This window comes from Ornithorhynchus anatinus, chromosome 1, assembly GCF_004115215.2.
Source record: "Ornithorhynchus anatinus isolate Pmale09 chromosome 1, mOrnAna1.pri.v4, whole genome shotgun sequence".
Lineage (NCBI taxonomy): Eukaryota > Metazoa > Chordata > Mammalia > Monotremata > Ornithorhynchidae > Ornithorhynchus > Ornithorhynchus anatinus.
This window is the reverse complement of record NC_041728.1, coordinates 45,679,517-45,693,397: the sequence shown is the minus strand read 5'-3', so window position 1 is coordinate 45,693,397 and position 13,881 is coordinate 45,679,517. Positions and strand designations below refer to the sequence as shown.

At 41.7% G+C, this 13,881-nt stretch overlaps 1 non-coding gene across 1 annotated transcript; it reads right to left on the bottom strand.

Moving 5' to 3' along the window:
• Positions 1–10,114: 10,114 nt before the first annotated feature.
• LOC114816680 lies at positions 10,115–10,252 on the bottom strand. Its single transcript, XR_003764487.1, has one exon. It is a non-coding gene; the product is annotated as a small nucleolar RNA SNORA7 (small nucleolar RNA).
• Positions 10,253–13,881: the final 3,629 nt, after the last annotated feature.

Sequence of the window (13,881 nt, the reverse complement as noted above, 5' to 3'; positions counted from 1 at the left end):
GAGCATTTCAGATGATGAATGTTCTGCTTAAAATCTGTCATTTGTAATTCAATTACAAGCAAGTCATTGCAGATACACCCATCCCAGTCCCCTCCCCAAACATTCCTGTTCTGTGATCAACTAGATTGAGTCATTATGCAGTTTTGTTATTCTAACCATATGTGATATTTTATGGCGTCTTGGAAGATGAAGCTTCCCTGTGTCAGACCCAAAAAGATGTTGAAGGGGGAAATGTCAGAGAATGCTCTTTGACTATCTCATGAGACTACATGGGAAAATAGCTATCCTTTTGCCACTTTCTTCTTCTTGGCCTTCGTTACATATTTCTCCAAGTTAGCAAATCAATTTCTCATCCCTTCTGTAGACCCTCCAAGAAAAACAGAAACTAAACAAAGTAGCATCAGTAATTTTGAATGATCATTGCCTCTTTCTTCAGTCAAATATCCAAACAAAACCACAAATTTTATTCAAAGATTTAAGATTTAATAGTAGATTTAATGACCCTTCTTCTCAGCCCTTCTGGTGTTGTTCTAACACAGACTTGATAAAGTTGATGCACTCAATATGAACCTTTATATTAATTGGTCTGGTTAGCATTATCCCTACATTTAATAAACTAGCTTCAAATTGTTAAAAAATATATTTAATCCAAGTTCATAAAATAAGTATTTAAGATGTAAAAAGAATCCACATGATTATTCAATGATTTCCAGGAATCAGTCTATTCCCAGCAGAAATGGTCTAAATTCAAACTGGTTCAAAATGTTGAGCTGAGATTGGGGGTATGTTTTTAGAGTATAAGTGTTTATTTCAAAGAAATAAAAACTCAAGTATAACAGGTTTTGAATTTTATCTCTGTAGTGGAAAGCCATAACGACTAAACAAATCAACACATTATTTAATTCTATTGAATTTGGACTTGGTTTTCCATTACCTCTGAAACATGATCCAACTTGGAAAATCATTGGGTAATTAGTGAATACTATGGCTCATCCTAAGTTTGTGTGATAATAAGTCTGGATTTTACAGTGCAAACAAAAACCTTTCAACCTTTCACTTCTCAGGTGATCGATCAAAGCCCTGAACTGTGGTCCTGGTGCTTGGGGTGCAGACTATTGGGCCTCGAGTTTCTCAATTGACCACTACTTCTGGAGAACCAAATCTATGGTCTCTATAAAGGGAGGTCACTTGCTTAAGACTATATCACTATCACCACTGGAACTCCCTGCATTCAAGCAGTTGTATTGCTCCAGTGGAACTGGCCTGCCAGGCTTTGTCTCCACTGATCCCCAGGGATGGAAGTGGCAGAAGAGGCAGTGGTACAGGAAGCTGGTAAGTCTGACCTCTCATTGCATTTACCCTCATCCATCTCTCCATTTCTCCTCTTTCTCTCCCTCTCTTCTTCTTTATGTTCCTCTCTTTCCATTTTCTTCTTGCCAAGTTTCTCTATTTTCCATTTTTCCTTCTTTCCTTTGGTTCTCTCCTCCTGTCCCATCTCCTGCTTCTCATTTCTCTCTTTTTCCTTCACTTCACCACCATTTCTCTTTGGCACCCTTTGGCTCCTCTCAGACCACTTTAAGTGACCAGAATTTAAAATATTGCTAAAGTTTCAAATCTTTTGGGGGTCTTAGTTTATAGTCTAATGATTTATCTGAAAAACAGAACATGAGAAATGAGTCAATTGTATTTATTGAGTACATACTCTGTACATAGCACTGTTCTAAGCATTTGATTGACTGCAGTAAAAAATGAGTTGGTAGACATGTTTCCTGCCCACAAGTAGTTTACAGTCTAGCGCGGGGATCAGACACTAAAATAAATTAGAGATATATACATAAGTCATGTGGACCTGAGGGTTGAGTGAATAAAGTGTAAAAATCCAAGTGTACAGGTGATGGAGAAGGGAGAAATGAAAGCTTAGTCAGGGAAAACCTCTTGGAGAAGATGTAATGATAATGGTACTTGTAAAGTGCTTACTATATGCCAAGCACTGTTCTAAGCACTGGGGTAGAGACAAGTTAAACAAATTGGACACAGTCACTGTCCCACATATAACCCTGTTGTGGGCAGGGAATGTGTCTGTTATTGTCATATTGTACTCTCCCAAGTACTTAATAGTGGTTTGCACACAGTAAGTACTCAATAAATATAATTAAATGAATGAATGGGGCTCAGGCTCTTAATCCCCATTTTACCGATAAGGTAAGTGAGGCCCAGAGAAATTATGTGACTTGTCCAAGGTCACACAGCAGACATGTGCCAAAGCCGGGATTAGAACCAAGGTTCTATTGACTCCCTGGCCCAAGCTAATTCCACTAAACCAGGCTATTTCAATATGACTTTGAAGATGAAGAGAGTGGTAGTCTATCAGATATGAAGGGGGAGGGAGTTCCAGGCCAGACTCATGATGTGGGCAAGGGGACAGCATTCATTCATTCATTCAGTAGTATTTATTGAGCACTTACTATGTGCAGAGCACTGTACTAAGCGCTTGGAATGTACAAGTTGGCAACAGATAGAGACAGTCCCTGCTGTTTGATGGGCTTACAGTCTCATCAGGGGAGACAGGCAGACAAGAACAATAGCAATAAATAGAGTCAAGGGGAAGAACATCTCATAAAAACAATGGCAAATAAATAGAATCAGGGTGATGTACATCTCATTAAACAAAATAAACAAAATAAATAGGGTGATAAAGATATATACAGTCAAGCGGACAAGTAGATGAGATAATAATAATAATAGTAACAATAATAATGATAATAATCTTGATCTTTGTTAAGCACTTACTACATGCCAGGCACTGAACTAAGTGCTTGGGTAGATAGAAGCAAAGCAGCTGGAACATAGTCCCTGTCCCACATGGGGCTCACAGTCTACAGTGAGTAGGTTGGTATCAGAGGAGTGAAGTGAACATGCTGGATTGTGCTAGGAAATCTGTGAGGTAAGATAGGAGGGAGCAAGGTGATTGAGTTTTTTAAAGCCAATGGAAAGTAGTTTCTCTTTTATGCACAGGTCACTGGGCAACCACTGGAGGTCCTTGAGGAGTGAGGAAATATGGACAGAATATTTGTACAGAGAAATGATCCAGGAAGCACTACTTTAAACCCCATTTTACAGATGAGGTAACTGAGGCACAGAGAATAATAGTAATGATGGTATTTGTTAAGAACTATGTGGCAAGCACTAAGTGCCAGGGTTAGTACAAGATATAAGAGAAGTTAAGTGACTTGCCCAAGGGCACACAGCAGACAAGTGGCATACCCCAAATAAGAACCCAGGTCCTTCTGATTCCCAGGCCCATGCTCTATCTACTAGACCATGGCTTACTACTTTTAGCTGTTTCACTCCACTCCCTAGGTCTTCCCAGCCCCCTTTAATTAGACATGGGTCAGACTTTAGGAACACCTGGGAGAGTAGAATAGAGGAAAAATCAATGGTATTTATTGAGCAGTTACTGTGTGCAGAGCACTGTACTAAGCTCTTGGGAGAGTACTATGCAACAGAGGTGGAGAAGCAGCATGGCTTAGCGGATAAAGCACAAGCCTGGGAGTCAGAAAGACCTGGGTTCTAATTCCACTTCTCAAAATGTCTGCTGTGTGACCTTAGTCAAATCACTTAAGTTCTCTGTGCCTCAGTTACCTCATCTGTAAAATGGGGATAAGAGTGTGAGCCTCATGTGGGACAGGGGCTATGTCCAACATGATTAACTTGTACTGCTTAAAACAGTACGTGGCACATATCCAACATGATTTACTTATACTGCTTAGAACTGTGCTTGGCACATAGTAAGCACTTAACAGGTGCCATAATGATTACTATTATTATTAGTTGTAAAAGACACAATCACTACCCTAAATGTGTTTACAACCTAAGTTGTAAAGCCATCCTCTAGACTGAAAGCTCATTATGGACAGTAAGGGTATCTGTTATATTCTTATATTGTCCTCTCCCAAGTGCTTAGTACAAGTGTTCTGTACATAGTAAGCAGTCAGTAAATGCAACTGACTGACTAGTGATTCTGAAGTGGGATTCTTCAACTGAGAACAGCAGTGGGAACACTGAGGTTTTAAGGACGCAAGAGAGAAAAGGGTAATGGAAAGGGGTTGCCACCATCTTTTCTGTATAAGTCCATATAAAAATTATGTAGCAAGGATAGCTCAGGGCCTTCAGCAAATGGGTGAACTGGGCAGTCAGTCTGAGTGGGCATGGGAGTGTGGGAGTGTTTAGAACAACACAAATTTGGGGGTGGTGTCAGGGGCAGCTCTCAATATTCACTCATTCGATAGATCGTATTTATTGAGCACCTACTGCATGTGGAGCACTGTACTAAGTACTTGGAAAAGTACAAAATAATAAATGGATACATTCCCTAGTGCAATAGTTTTAGTTCATGGAAACCGTCACTTAGCAGGATGTTCTTTACCAATACAAAATAAGGTCTGGTTGAAAACCGTGTGATTTGTAAGAAGCCCAAACTCAAAAATCTGGGTACAGCATTGAAAATTGAAAGATTTCCCAAACAAGACAAGTGGCTGGAGACTCCATTCAATTTCCACAAATCCAGTTAAAATCCATAAAAAAGCAACTATAATTGAGAGGCCTGCAGAGTAGAGAATCCAATCAATCCAGACAATCTGTATTTTTGTGACGTTAGTTATATCCTGATCTTCAGAGATGAGTGATCATGGAGTGAAAAATGAAGCATCATGTCAAATAATAAAGCATAAATTCTAAAAAAGAATAGATTGATGTTTTCCCATGTGTTTTTAGGTCATTCATTACTGCAGCAAGATTTCTCTAACCTACCAGAGAAGGATAATTGTTTCTAATAGTTGCACATCACAGGACTAGCAGAAGTATAAAAAAAAAGGTTAGGCTTGAGCCTATTAACATTTGATGTTGTGAATTTTCTCAAATTCTCGATGACTGCTAAAGAGTAGCGGGGAGAATGGGGCTGTTTAGCACTGCTGGTAGGGCTGGATTCAGCGAGGGGTTCATGGGGCTACAGGATAATAGGGGGACAATCCCTGTTCCCATGAAAGGCAACCTCAAGCACTTGTGGATGGATCAAACTCTCTACCCACCCATTTCCCTCTGGTAGCTAAACTGTCCCTCCTCTTCATTTTGGGCAGGGAATGTGTCTGCTAAATCTCTTTTATTGAACTCTCACAAGTGCTTACCTCAGTGCTTGACACATAATAAGCACTCAATAAATACCACTGCTTGATTGAGATGCGCAGGAACTCCAGCCAACCTGGATCAGAAAACCCGGGCTTAGCTTCAGAGCGTAGGGAATGGGCCAGAGCCCACAGACCTGCAGGGAGTGGAATGGAGACAGGAGATTATTCCCCTTCACCAGAATTCTCTTTTTTTTTAAAGGTATTTGATAAGCCTTTGCAACAATGCTAGTCATTATTTTCAAAGCTGGGGTAGATACAAGCCAATTAATTTGAATACAGTCCATGTCCCACACGGGGCTCACAGTCTTAATCCACATTTGCATGTGCATCCCTCTAGAATTTAATAATAATTAATAATAAAGGTACTTGTTAAGCGCTTACTATGTGCCAAGCACTGTTCTAAGCACTGACAGATAGTCAAGTTAATCAGGTTTGACACAATCCTTGTCCCACAGTGGCCTCACAGTCTAAACCCCCATTTTACAGATGAGGTAACTAAAACAAAAAAAGTTAAGTGACTTGCCCCAGGTCACACAGCAAACAAGAAGAGGAGCCAGGATTAGAACACAGGTCCATGCTGTATCCATTAAGCCATGCTGCTTCTCCTAAGAAATAATAATGGCACTTGTTAAGTGCTTACTGTATGCCAAGCACTGTTCTAAGTACTGGGGTAGATACAAATGCTGTGGATTGGACACAGTGCCTATCCCACATGTGCCTCCCATTCCTAATCCCCTTTTTGCAGATAAGGTTACCTAGGTCCAGAAAAGTTAAGTGACTTGCCCAAGATCACACAGCAGACATGTCGCAGAGCAGAAATTAGAAATTCTGACCAAGCCCGGGATCTAGCCACTAAGCCATGCTGCTTAAGCTCTTTCTACACTATAAGATCCTTGTGGGCAGGGAACTTGCCTGCTAATTCTGTTGTATTGTACTCTCCCAAGCACTTAATACAGTGTTTCACAAATAGTGAGAGCTCAATAAGTATGATTAATTGATTGATTGAGGTAACTGAGGCATAGAGAAGATAAGTGACTTGGCCAAGGTCACACTGAAGACAAGTGGAGGGGCTGGTACTGGAACCCAGGTCTTTCTGACTCCCAGGGCTGTGCTCTATCATTTATGGCCTTGCTGTTGCTCCTGGCCTTCCACTGTCCTCTGAAACATGGGATGGAAACACACTGCTGTGGCCCCAAGAAAACCTCTGCCCTGATTCCAAAATGTTAATAACCCCATCATCTGCAACTAATAGGCCCATGCATTAGCAAGTCCTAATTGCAAGAGGATTAGTGATTGTTCATGAGTTACACTAGGGGCATACACATAATAATCATGGTATTTATTATGTCCTTACTATGTGCCAAGCACTGTACTATGCACTGGAGTAGATACGAGATTACTATGTTGCATACAGTCCATGTCCCACATGGGGCTCACAGTTTAGGTAGGAGAGAGTAGGATTTAATCCCCATTTTACACGAGGCAGCTCCAGTGTGATGTAATGTGTGACATAATGATGTCATGCATGAAGAGTGGGCTTCCACCAAATCTAGTAGCCCCAGGAAGATAAGGCTATTAACATGGTCCTGCCAGCTACAGTGGAGTAATTGCTTCAGATACTTCATCTTTAGGGACCACCACGGCCAGGAAATCCCAGTTGGCCTCCTTAATATACATAAATTGTGTTGGGCTGAGCAGCTTATGCGAATTGTTTTATTTCCACTGTGCTACATTCCTATCTAGCATTGAAAGACTCCATTTCTATCTTATTTTGGATGAAGTATTCCTCCTTTAAACTCCACACCCCTCCTTATCCAGTTTTCACAGCCTCAATCCATCAAGAATAATTATTGCAAGCCACTCAGGTTGGTTTGCTCTTTTTGATGTTTTTTAAGTGTTTGGTATGTGCCACGCACTGTACTAAGCACTGGGGTAGGTACAAAATAATCGGGTCAGACACAGTGCCTGTCCTACATGGAGTTCACAGCCTAAATTGGAGGGAGATGGATTTAATCCTCATTTATCACTTGAGATAAATGAGGCACAGTAAAGTTCTGACTTCCCCAGGTTCACACAGCAGACAAGTAATAAGGCCGGCATTAGAGCCTAGGTCAAATGACTCTGAGGCCTGTGCTCTATCCATTAGGACACACTGCTTGCCCAGCAATATGCTGAGTGTTTGTGTGGCCTAGTAGAAAAGGCTCTGGACTGGGAGTCCCAAAACCCGGCCAGTTTTGTGATCTGGGGCAAGTTGCATGACCTTTTTTGGGCCTCAGTTTCTTTACCTGAAAATTGTCCTCCCTATCTCATAAATTGTGAGACCTTGGTGGGAAAACAGATTGGGTTAAATTTTATTATTTTGTATCTGATCTGGTACTTAGCATATAGTAAGTACTAAAAAGATCCTGTAGTAATTATTACTATCATTACACACAAAGTTTAACGAGCAGGCCATCCTCTTAAATGTCTTATGGTCTAATTGGGGAGGCTGGTAGATATAATTGTATACAAATAGTGTGATCAAGAAGAACATCAATAAATATACAGCTAGTCCAAGGAAGAGTCTGGCCTCGTTAGAGTCCCAGTTTGATTCTACTTCAGCTTCTGGCATTCTTACCCCAGCCCTGATACAAGTCAAAGAAAATTCTCTTGGGAAAAATGAGAAAATTCTTTTTTTTCTGAAAGATGCCAGGAAGCAGCATCAGTGCAAGGCTCTCAGATACGTAATCTGGCAAAAATGACCTCTGCAAAGAGATATCAGACTAGTCAAGCTTGGACTTTATAAAAATACTAGGAAAGAACCACAGGAAGCAATGTGGCCTGATGGAAAGAGCACGGGGCTGGGAAGGAAACCTGGGTTCTAGTCCCAGGTCTGCTATTGCACTACTATAAGGCTAGTTCTCTAGAACTAGATCTCTTGAGTCCAGTTGTCTTATCCATAAAATAGCAATAAAATAGATTGTGAGACTTTTACTGGACAAGGACTGTGCCTGAACTGATAACCTTGCATCTACTCCATCACTTAGTACATGGTAAATGTTGAGAAAATGCCATGGTAATTAAGATATGAGGAAAATATAGGTGTTGATGTGATATCTTTGGAATACACCTACAACACCAACCCTGTATTTCTTTGCCAATCATTTATTTTATAAGTTTATAATGTGAATAAAGCTTAATGAGGAAGCATGTATGGCTTGAATAGCTGAAACTGTTTTCTAGCACATCAAATCCCTTGCTTTTTGGGTTTACAGAGTATTTATGTTCTTTACACTCCACATTTGTCTCCAGTTTTCTATTATAGATGAAATTTCACATGATTTTTACTGATTTGGGGCTTGTAGGTAATGCCACTGATTAAGCAGTCATTATCATGACAGACAGTTGCCTTACAGAACTGCCACTGTGACATATGAACCTTTCATTTTCTTGAAAGATAAATCAGATTTGGAATTTTCAATTAAAAGCAGCTTCATATTATCAAAATTGTCCACCTAAGCAGGGTTGACTTTTCTCCACTGCTAGAATCAAGGCAAAAGGGTGTTGCTTAGTATTGTCCAGGGGTGTATTGAAAACAAAAGTAACTACTGTGGGAAAAATATACATCATGGGCATATTCAGTCCCTATCTTCACTAACCAAATGAGGTAGCTTTAATTAGACTATTGCAAGAAAAGTAAATTTGAATTCACAACAAGGAGTCATAAGGCAATTAAGGTCAGTGATTGAGTCAGACAACTCCTCTGATCCTTCCCATCTTTTTATCTCATTGACAATCAAAAGATATGGTCAATCCAATAGTAAGCCCATTTATGCAGAGACTGTCCTAAAGGCTTATTGGAGTACAATAGAGTTAGTAGCAATGACCCCTGCCCTCAATCAGTTTATTATCTAGCCAAGACAGACACAAAAGTAAATTTTAGATAGGAGAAACTAATATAGTATGAAGCATTGTAAGTACAGAAATGTTTAGATGGTACAGAACTACTGAAATGGCATTTGGGCGACTAAAAACTGGTGAGATTAGAAATCAACTGGAGAAGGCATACTAGCGGAGATGTGGTTTTAGAAGGGCTCTGAAAGCATTGGTCAGTGGATATGAAGGGGGATAGAGAATTCCAGGCAGGCAGGGGAGGTGATCAAGGAGTCAGTGGCAGAAGAGACAAGGACATGGCCTAGCTGGGGTGTAGTAGAAGAAGAGAGTGAGTAAATCAGAGTTAGGACCAATAGAGTGCCATTTCCCTGTTTACCATTTCTGGAACTCCTGGAACATGTTGTACATATGGCTACTTCTACTTCCTGTCTTCCAACTGTTGATCCACCACAGTCTGGTTTCCACCCCATTTTCAATGCATTGAGACTGCACTTTCTAAGGTCACCAATAGCCTTCTTCTCAGCCAACAGAATGATCTCACTCCATCTTAATCTTTCTTGAACTGCCAGCTGCATTTGACACTGTGAACTATGATTTCCTTCTGGTTTTCCTCCTTCCTCTCTGGACACTTTTTCTCAATCTCTTTCACCAGCTGTTCCTCTGCTGCCAAACCCCTATGTATATTCCTCAAGGCTATCATCCGAGTCTCCTTCTCACCTAAATTTATACATATTCTCTCAGATAGTTCAGCCACACCCGTGATTTTAATTACCACCACTGTATACATGACTCCCAAATATATCGCACTAGCCTCAGTTCTATCCCTTTCTTGTCTTGTCTTAATGCTGTCAAGTCGTCTCCAACCCATAGCGACACCATGGATGCATCTCTCCCAGAACACTTCACTTCCATCTGCAATTGTTCTTATAGTGAATCCATAGAGTTTTCTTGCTAAAAATATGGAAGTGGTTTACCATTACCTCCTTCTGTGCAGTAAACTTGAGTCTCTGCTCTCACCTCTCTCCCATGCCGCTGTTGACCAGCACAGGTGAGCTTTGACTTGTAGCAGATTGCCTTCCACTTGCTAGCCACTGCCCAAGCTAGGAATGGAATGGATATGCCTCTGCTTGACTCTCCCTCCCATAGTCAAGACTGGTAGAGTTCTGGAAACTTTTCAGGTGCGACCTAGAAAGAGGCTATCCCTTTCTACAATGTCACATTTCCTCTTGCCAGAAAGACATCTTCTTATGATTGTTGTGATGTGTTTTCTCAGGTTCAATGGGTCCAAACCTGAACTCTTTAGTTTCCCTCCAAATTCCTCTCCTCCACCTAACTTTCTCATCATAGTCAACACCACCACCATCCTCCCTGTTTCCAAATCCAGCAACCTTGGTACTATCCTTGATGCCTTACGTCATTCAACTCTCATTTTCAATCTCCTCCATTGTAGTTGCAGATCCACTCTCTCCTCTCCATTTAAATGGCCACCAATCTGATCCAGCCTTCTGTCATGTTCCAACTTGATTATTGTATCAGCTTCCTCACTGGTCTCCCTGTCTACTGCTGCTCTCTTCTCCAACCTCCGCAGAGTCTATACTTGACCCTGATGCTTGGATCATCTTTCTAAAATATTTCATACACATCTGTTCATTCCTCAAAACCTTAGAATATTAGTCCATTGTTGCATCAAACACAAAGACCTGACCATTGGTTTCAAGGCATTCCATCAACTCTCCCCCTCTGCCTATCCACTCTCTTCAGATACTACATTATAGCCTGCAGTTCCAAGCTTCCTTTCTCATTGTGCCAAGTTGTTTATTCTACTATGTCTGATACCTAGATCAAGACTGCTTTATGCCTGGAACTCCTTCCCAGTTTGATTCCACACAACCACCAAGCTCCACATTTTTAAAACTCTCCTGATATCCCACCCATTTTAGGAAGCTTTCTCCCATATATTTTTCTCCTCTTCCATTCACAAACACCCCACTGTTAATCTCAGCACTTTGTTTTCCCGACTTCCCATTGTACATTCTTTATTTTTTGAGCATTTCCTCCTCCTATTTATACATCATTTTGTACCTGTCTCCTCCACTAGTTTGCAAGTTTATTGTGGGTTAGGAATCATGTGCTCTACTGTTATACTCTCCCAAACTTTTATTGTAGGGCTGTGCACAAGTAGGTCCTCAACTAATCATAGTGATTTATTGGAATTTCCCATCAGGAAAGATGAATGAGCCTTGGTCTTGAGAATTCTCACCTGAGAATCTGGTGAAGGAATTGATTTCAATGCTAGTGGCTTGTGCAGGGCCATTCACACTCTCGATCAATCATATTAATTGAAACACTGTTTTCAAAGCACTGTACTAAGTTCTTTGGAGAGTAATAATCATAATAATAATAATAGTAATGATGAAGGTATTTGTTAAGCACCTACTATGTGCCAAGCACTGTTCTAAGCACTGGGATAGATTCAAGATTATCAGGTTGTCCCACATGGGGCTCACAGTCTTAATTCCCATTTTACAGAGGAGGTAACTGAGTCACAGAGAAGTTAAGTGACTTGCCCAAAGTCACACAACTGATAAGTGGTGGAGCCGGGATTAGAACCCACGACTGCTGACTGCCAAGCCTATGCTCTTTCCACTAAGTCTCGCTGCTTCTCTAAGACAATACAACAGAGTTGGCAGACATGCTCCCTGCCCACATGGACCTTACATTCTAGAGGAGGAGGTAGACATTAATATAAATAAATAAATTACAGATATTTTCTTCATTCATTCATCCTTTCATTCAATCATAATTATTAAGCACTTACCCTATGCAAAGCACTGTACCAAAGTGCTTGGGAAAGTACAGCAACCAGTAGAAACATTCTCTGTCCACAATGAGCTCAGAGTCTAGAGGGACATAAACACTGTGGAGCTGAGGAAGGAGGAATAAAGGAAGGAAATACAAGTGCAAGGGTAATGCAGAAGAGAATGGGATAAGAGGAAATGAGGGCCTAGTTGGGGAAGGCCTTTTGGACGAGATGGGCCTTCAGTAAAGCTTAGAAGGTGGGCAGAGTGATTGTCAGATATGAAGAGAGTGGGTGTTCTAAACCAGGGGCAGGACATGGGCAAGAGGTCTGTGGCAAGATAGACAAGAATAAAATACATGGAGTAGATTAGCATTAGAGGAGTGAAGTATGTGGGATTTTTTTTTTTATTTTTTAATGGTATTTGTTAAGCACTTACTATATGTCAAACTCTGTTCTAAGCAAAGCACTAGAGTAGGTGAAACTTAATTAGGTTGGACACAGTCCCTGTCACACATGGAGCTCATAGTCTAAGTAGGAGGGAGAACAGCTATTCCCATTTTATATTTGAGGAAACTAAGGCAAAGAGAAGGTAAGTGACTTGCCCAAGATCACACAGCAAGCAAGCAGTCCCAAGCAGAACTGGGGTTAGAACCTAGGTCTTTCCGACTCTCAGGCCTATGTTCTATCCTTTGGAGCATGCTGTTAATATAATATTAGAAAGGAAAGGTAGGAGGGTGCCAAGTAACTGAGTGCTGTAATGTTGGTCTTAAGGAGTTGGATTTAGAGGTGGATAAGCAACCACTGGAGGTTCTTGAGAAGTGGGAAAACATGGACTGGTCATGTTTGTAGAAAAATGATCCCTTGTCCCTGCTCCGCTGGGGCACAGAGTACAACCAGTGAGCCTGCAGGTAGAGGTGCACAATTACAATATCGCCAAGATCCGCCCTTTCCTCTCCACCCAAACGGCTACCTTACTATTACGGGCTCTCGTTATATCCCGGCTAGACTACTGTGTCAGCCTTCTCTCTGACCTCCCTCCTCCTCTCTCGCCCCGCTCCGGTCTATTCTTCACTCCGCTGCCCGGCTCATCATACTGCAGAAACGATCGGGGCATGTCACTCACCTTCTTAAACAACTCCAGTGGTTGCCTATCGACCTCCGCTCCAAACAAAAACTCCTCACTCTAGGCTTCAAGGCTCTCCATCACCTTGCCCCTTCCTACCTCTCCTCCCTTCTCTCTTTCTACCGCCCACCCCGCACGCTCCGCTCCTCTGCCGCCCACCTCCTCACCGTCCCTCGGTCTCGCCTATCCCGCCGTCGACCCCTGGGTCACGTCCTCCCGCGGTCCTGGAACGCCCTCCCTCCTCACCTCCGCCAAGCTGATTCTCTTTCCCTCTTCAAAACCTTACTTAAAAATCACCTCCTCCAAGAGGCGTTCCCAGACTGAGCTCCTCTTCCCCCTCTACTCCCTCTGCCATCCCCCCTTTACCTCTCCGCAGCTAAATCCTCATTTTCCCCTTTTCCCTCTGCTCCTCCACCTCTCCCTTCCCATCCCCACAGCACTGTACTCGTCCGCTCAACTGTATATATTTTCGTTACCCTATTTATTTTGTTAATGAATTGTACATCGCCTTGATTCTATTTAGTTGCCATTGTTTTTACGAGATGTTCTTCCCCTTGACGCTGTTTAGTGCCATTGTTCTTGTCTGTCCGTCTCCCCCGATTAGACTGTAAGCCTGTCAAACGGCAGGGACTGTATCTGTTGCCGACTTGTTCATCCCAAGCGCTTAGTACAGTGCTCTGCACATAGTAAGCGCTCAATAAATACTATTGAATGAATGAATGAATGAAAGGTGCAGGATATTGTGAGGTACCAATGTTAGCCTGCTAGAGGTAGAACCAGGACTGGGATCCAGGTCTCCTGATTCCCAGAGCTGTGCTCTTGCCATTGAAGAAATAACAGCGCTATTTGTTATGTGTTTTAAAAAACAAATACCATATTTTCAAGGGTTTTTTGATTGGGTT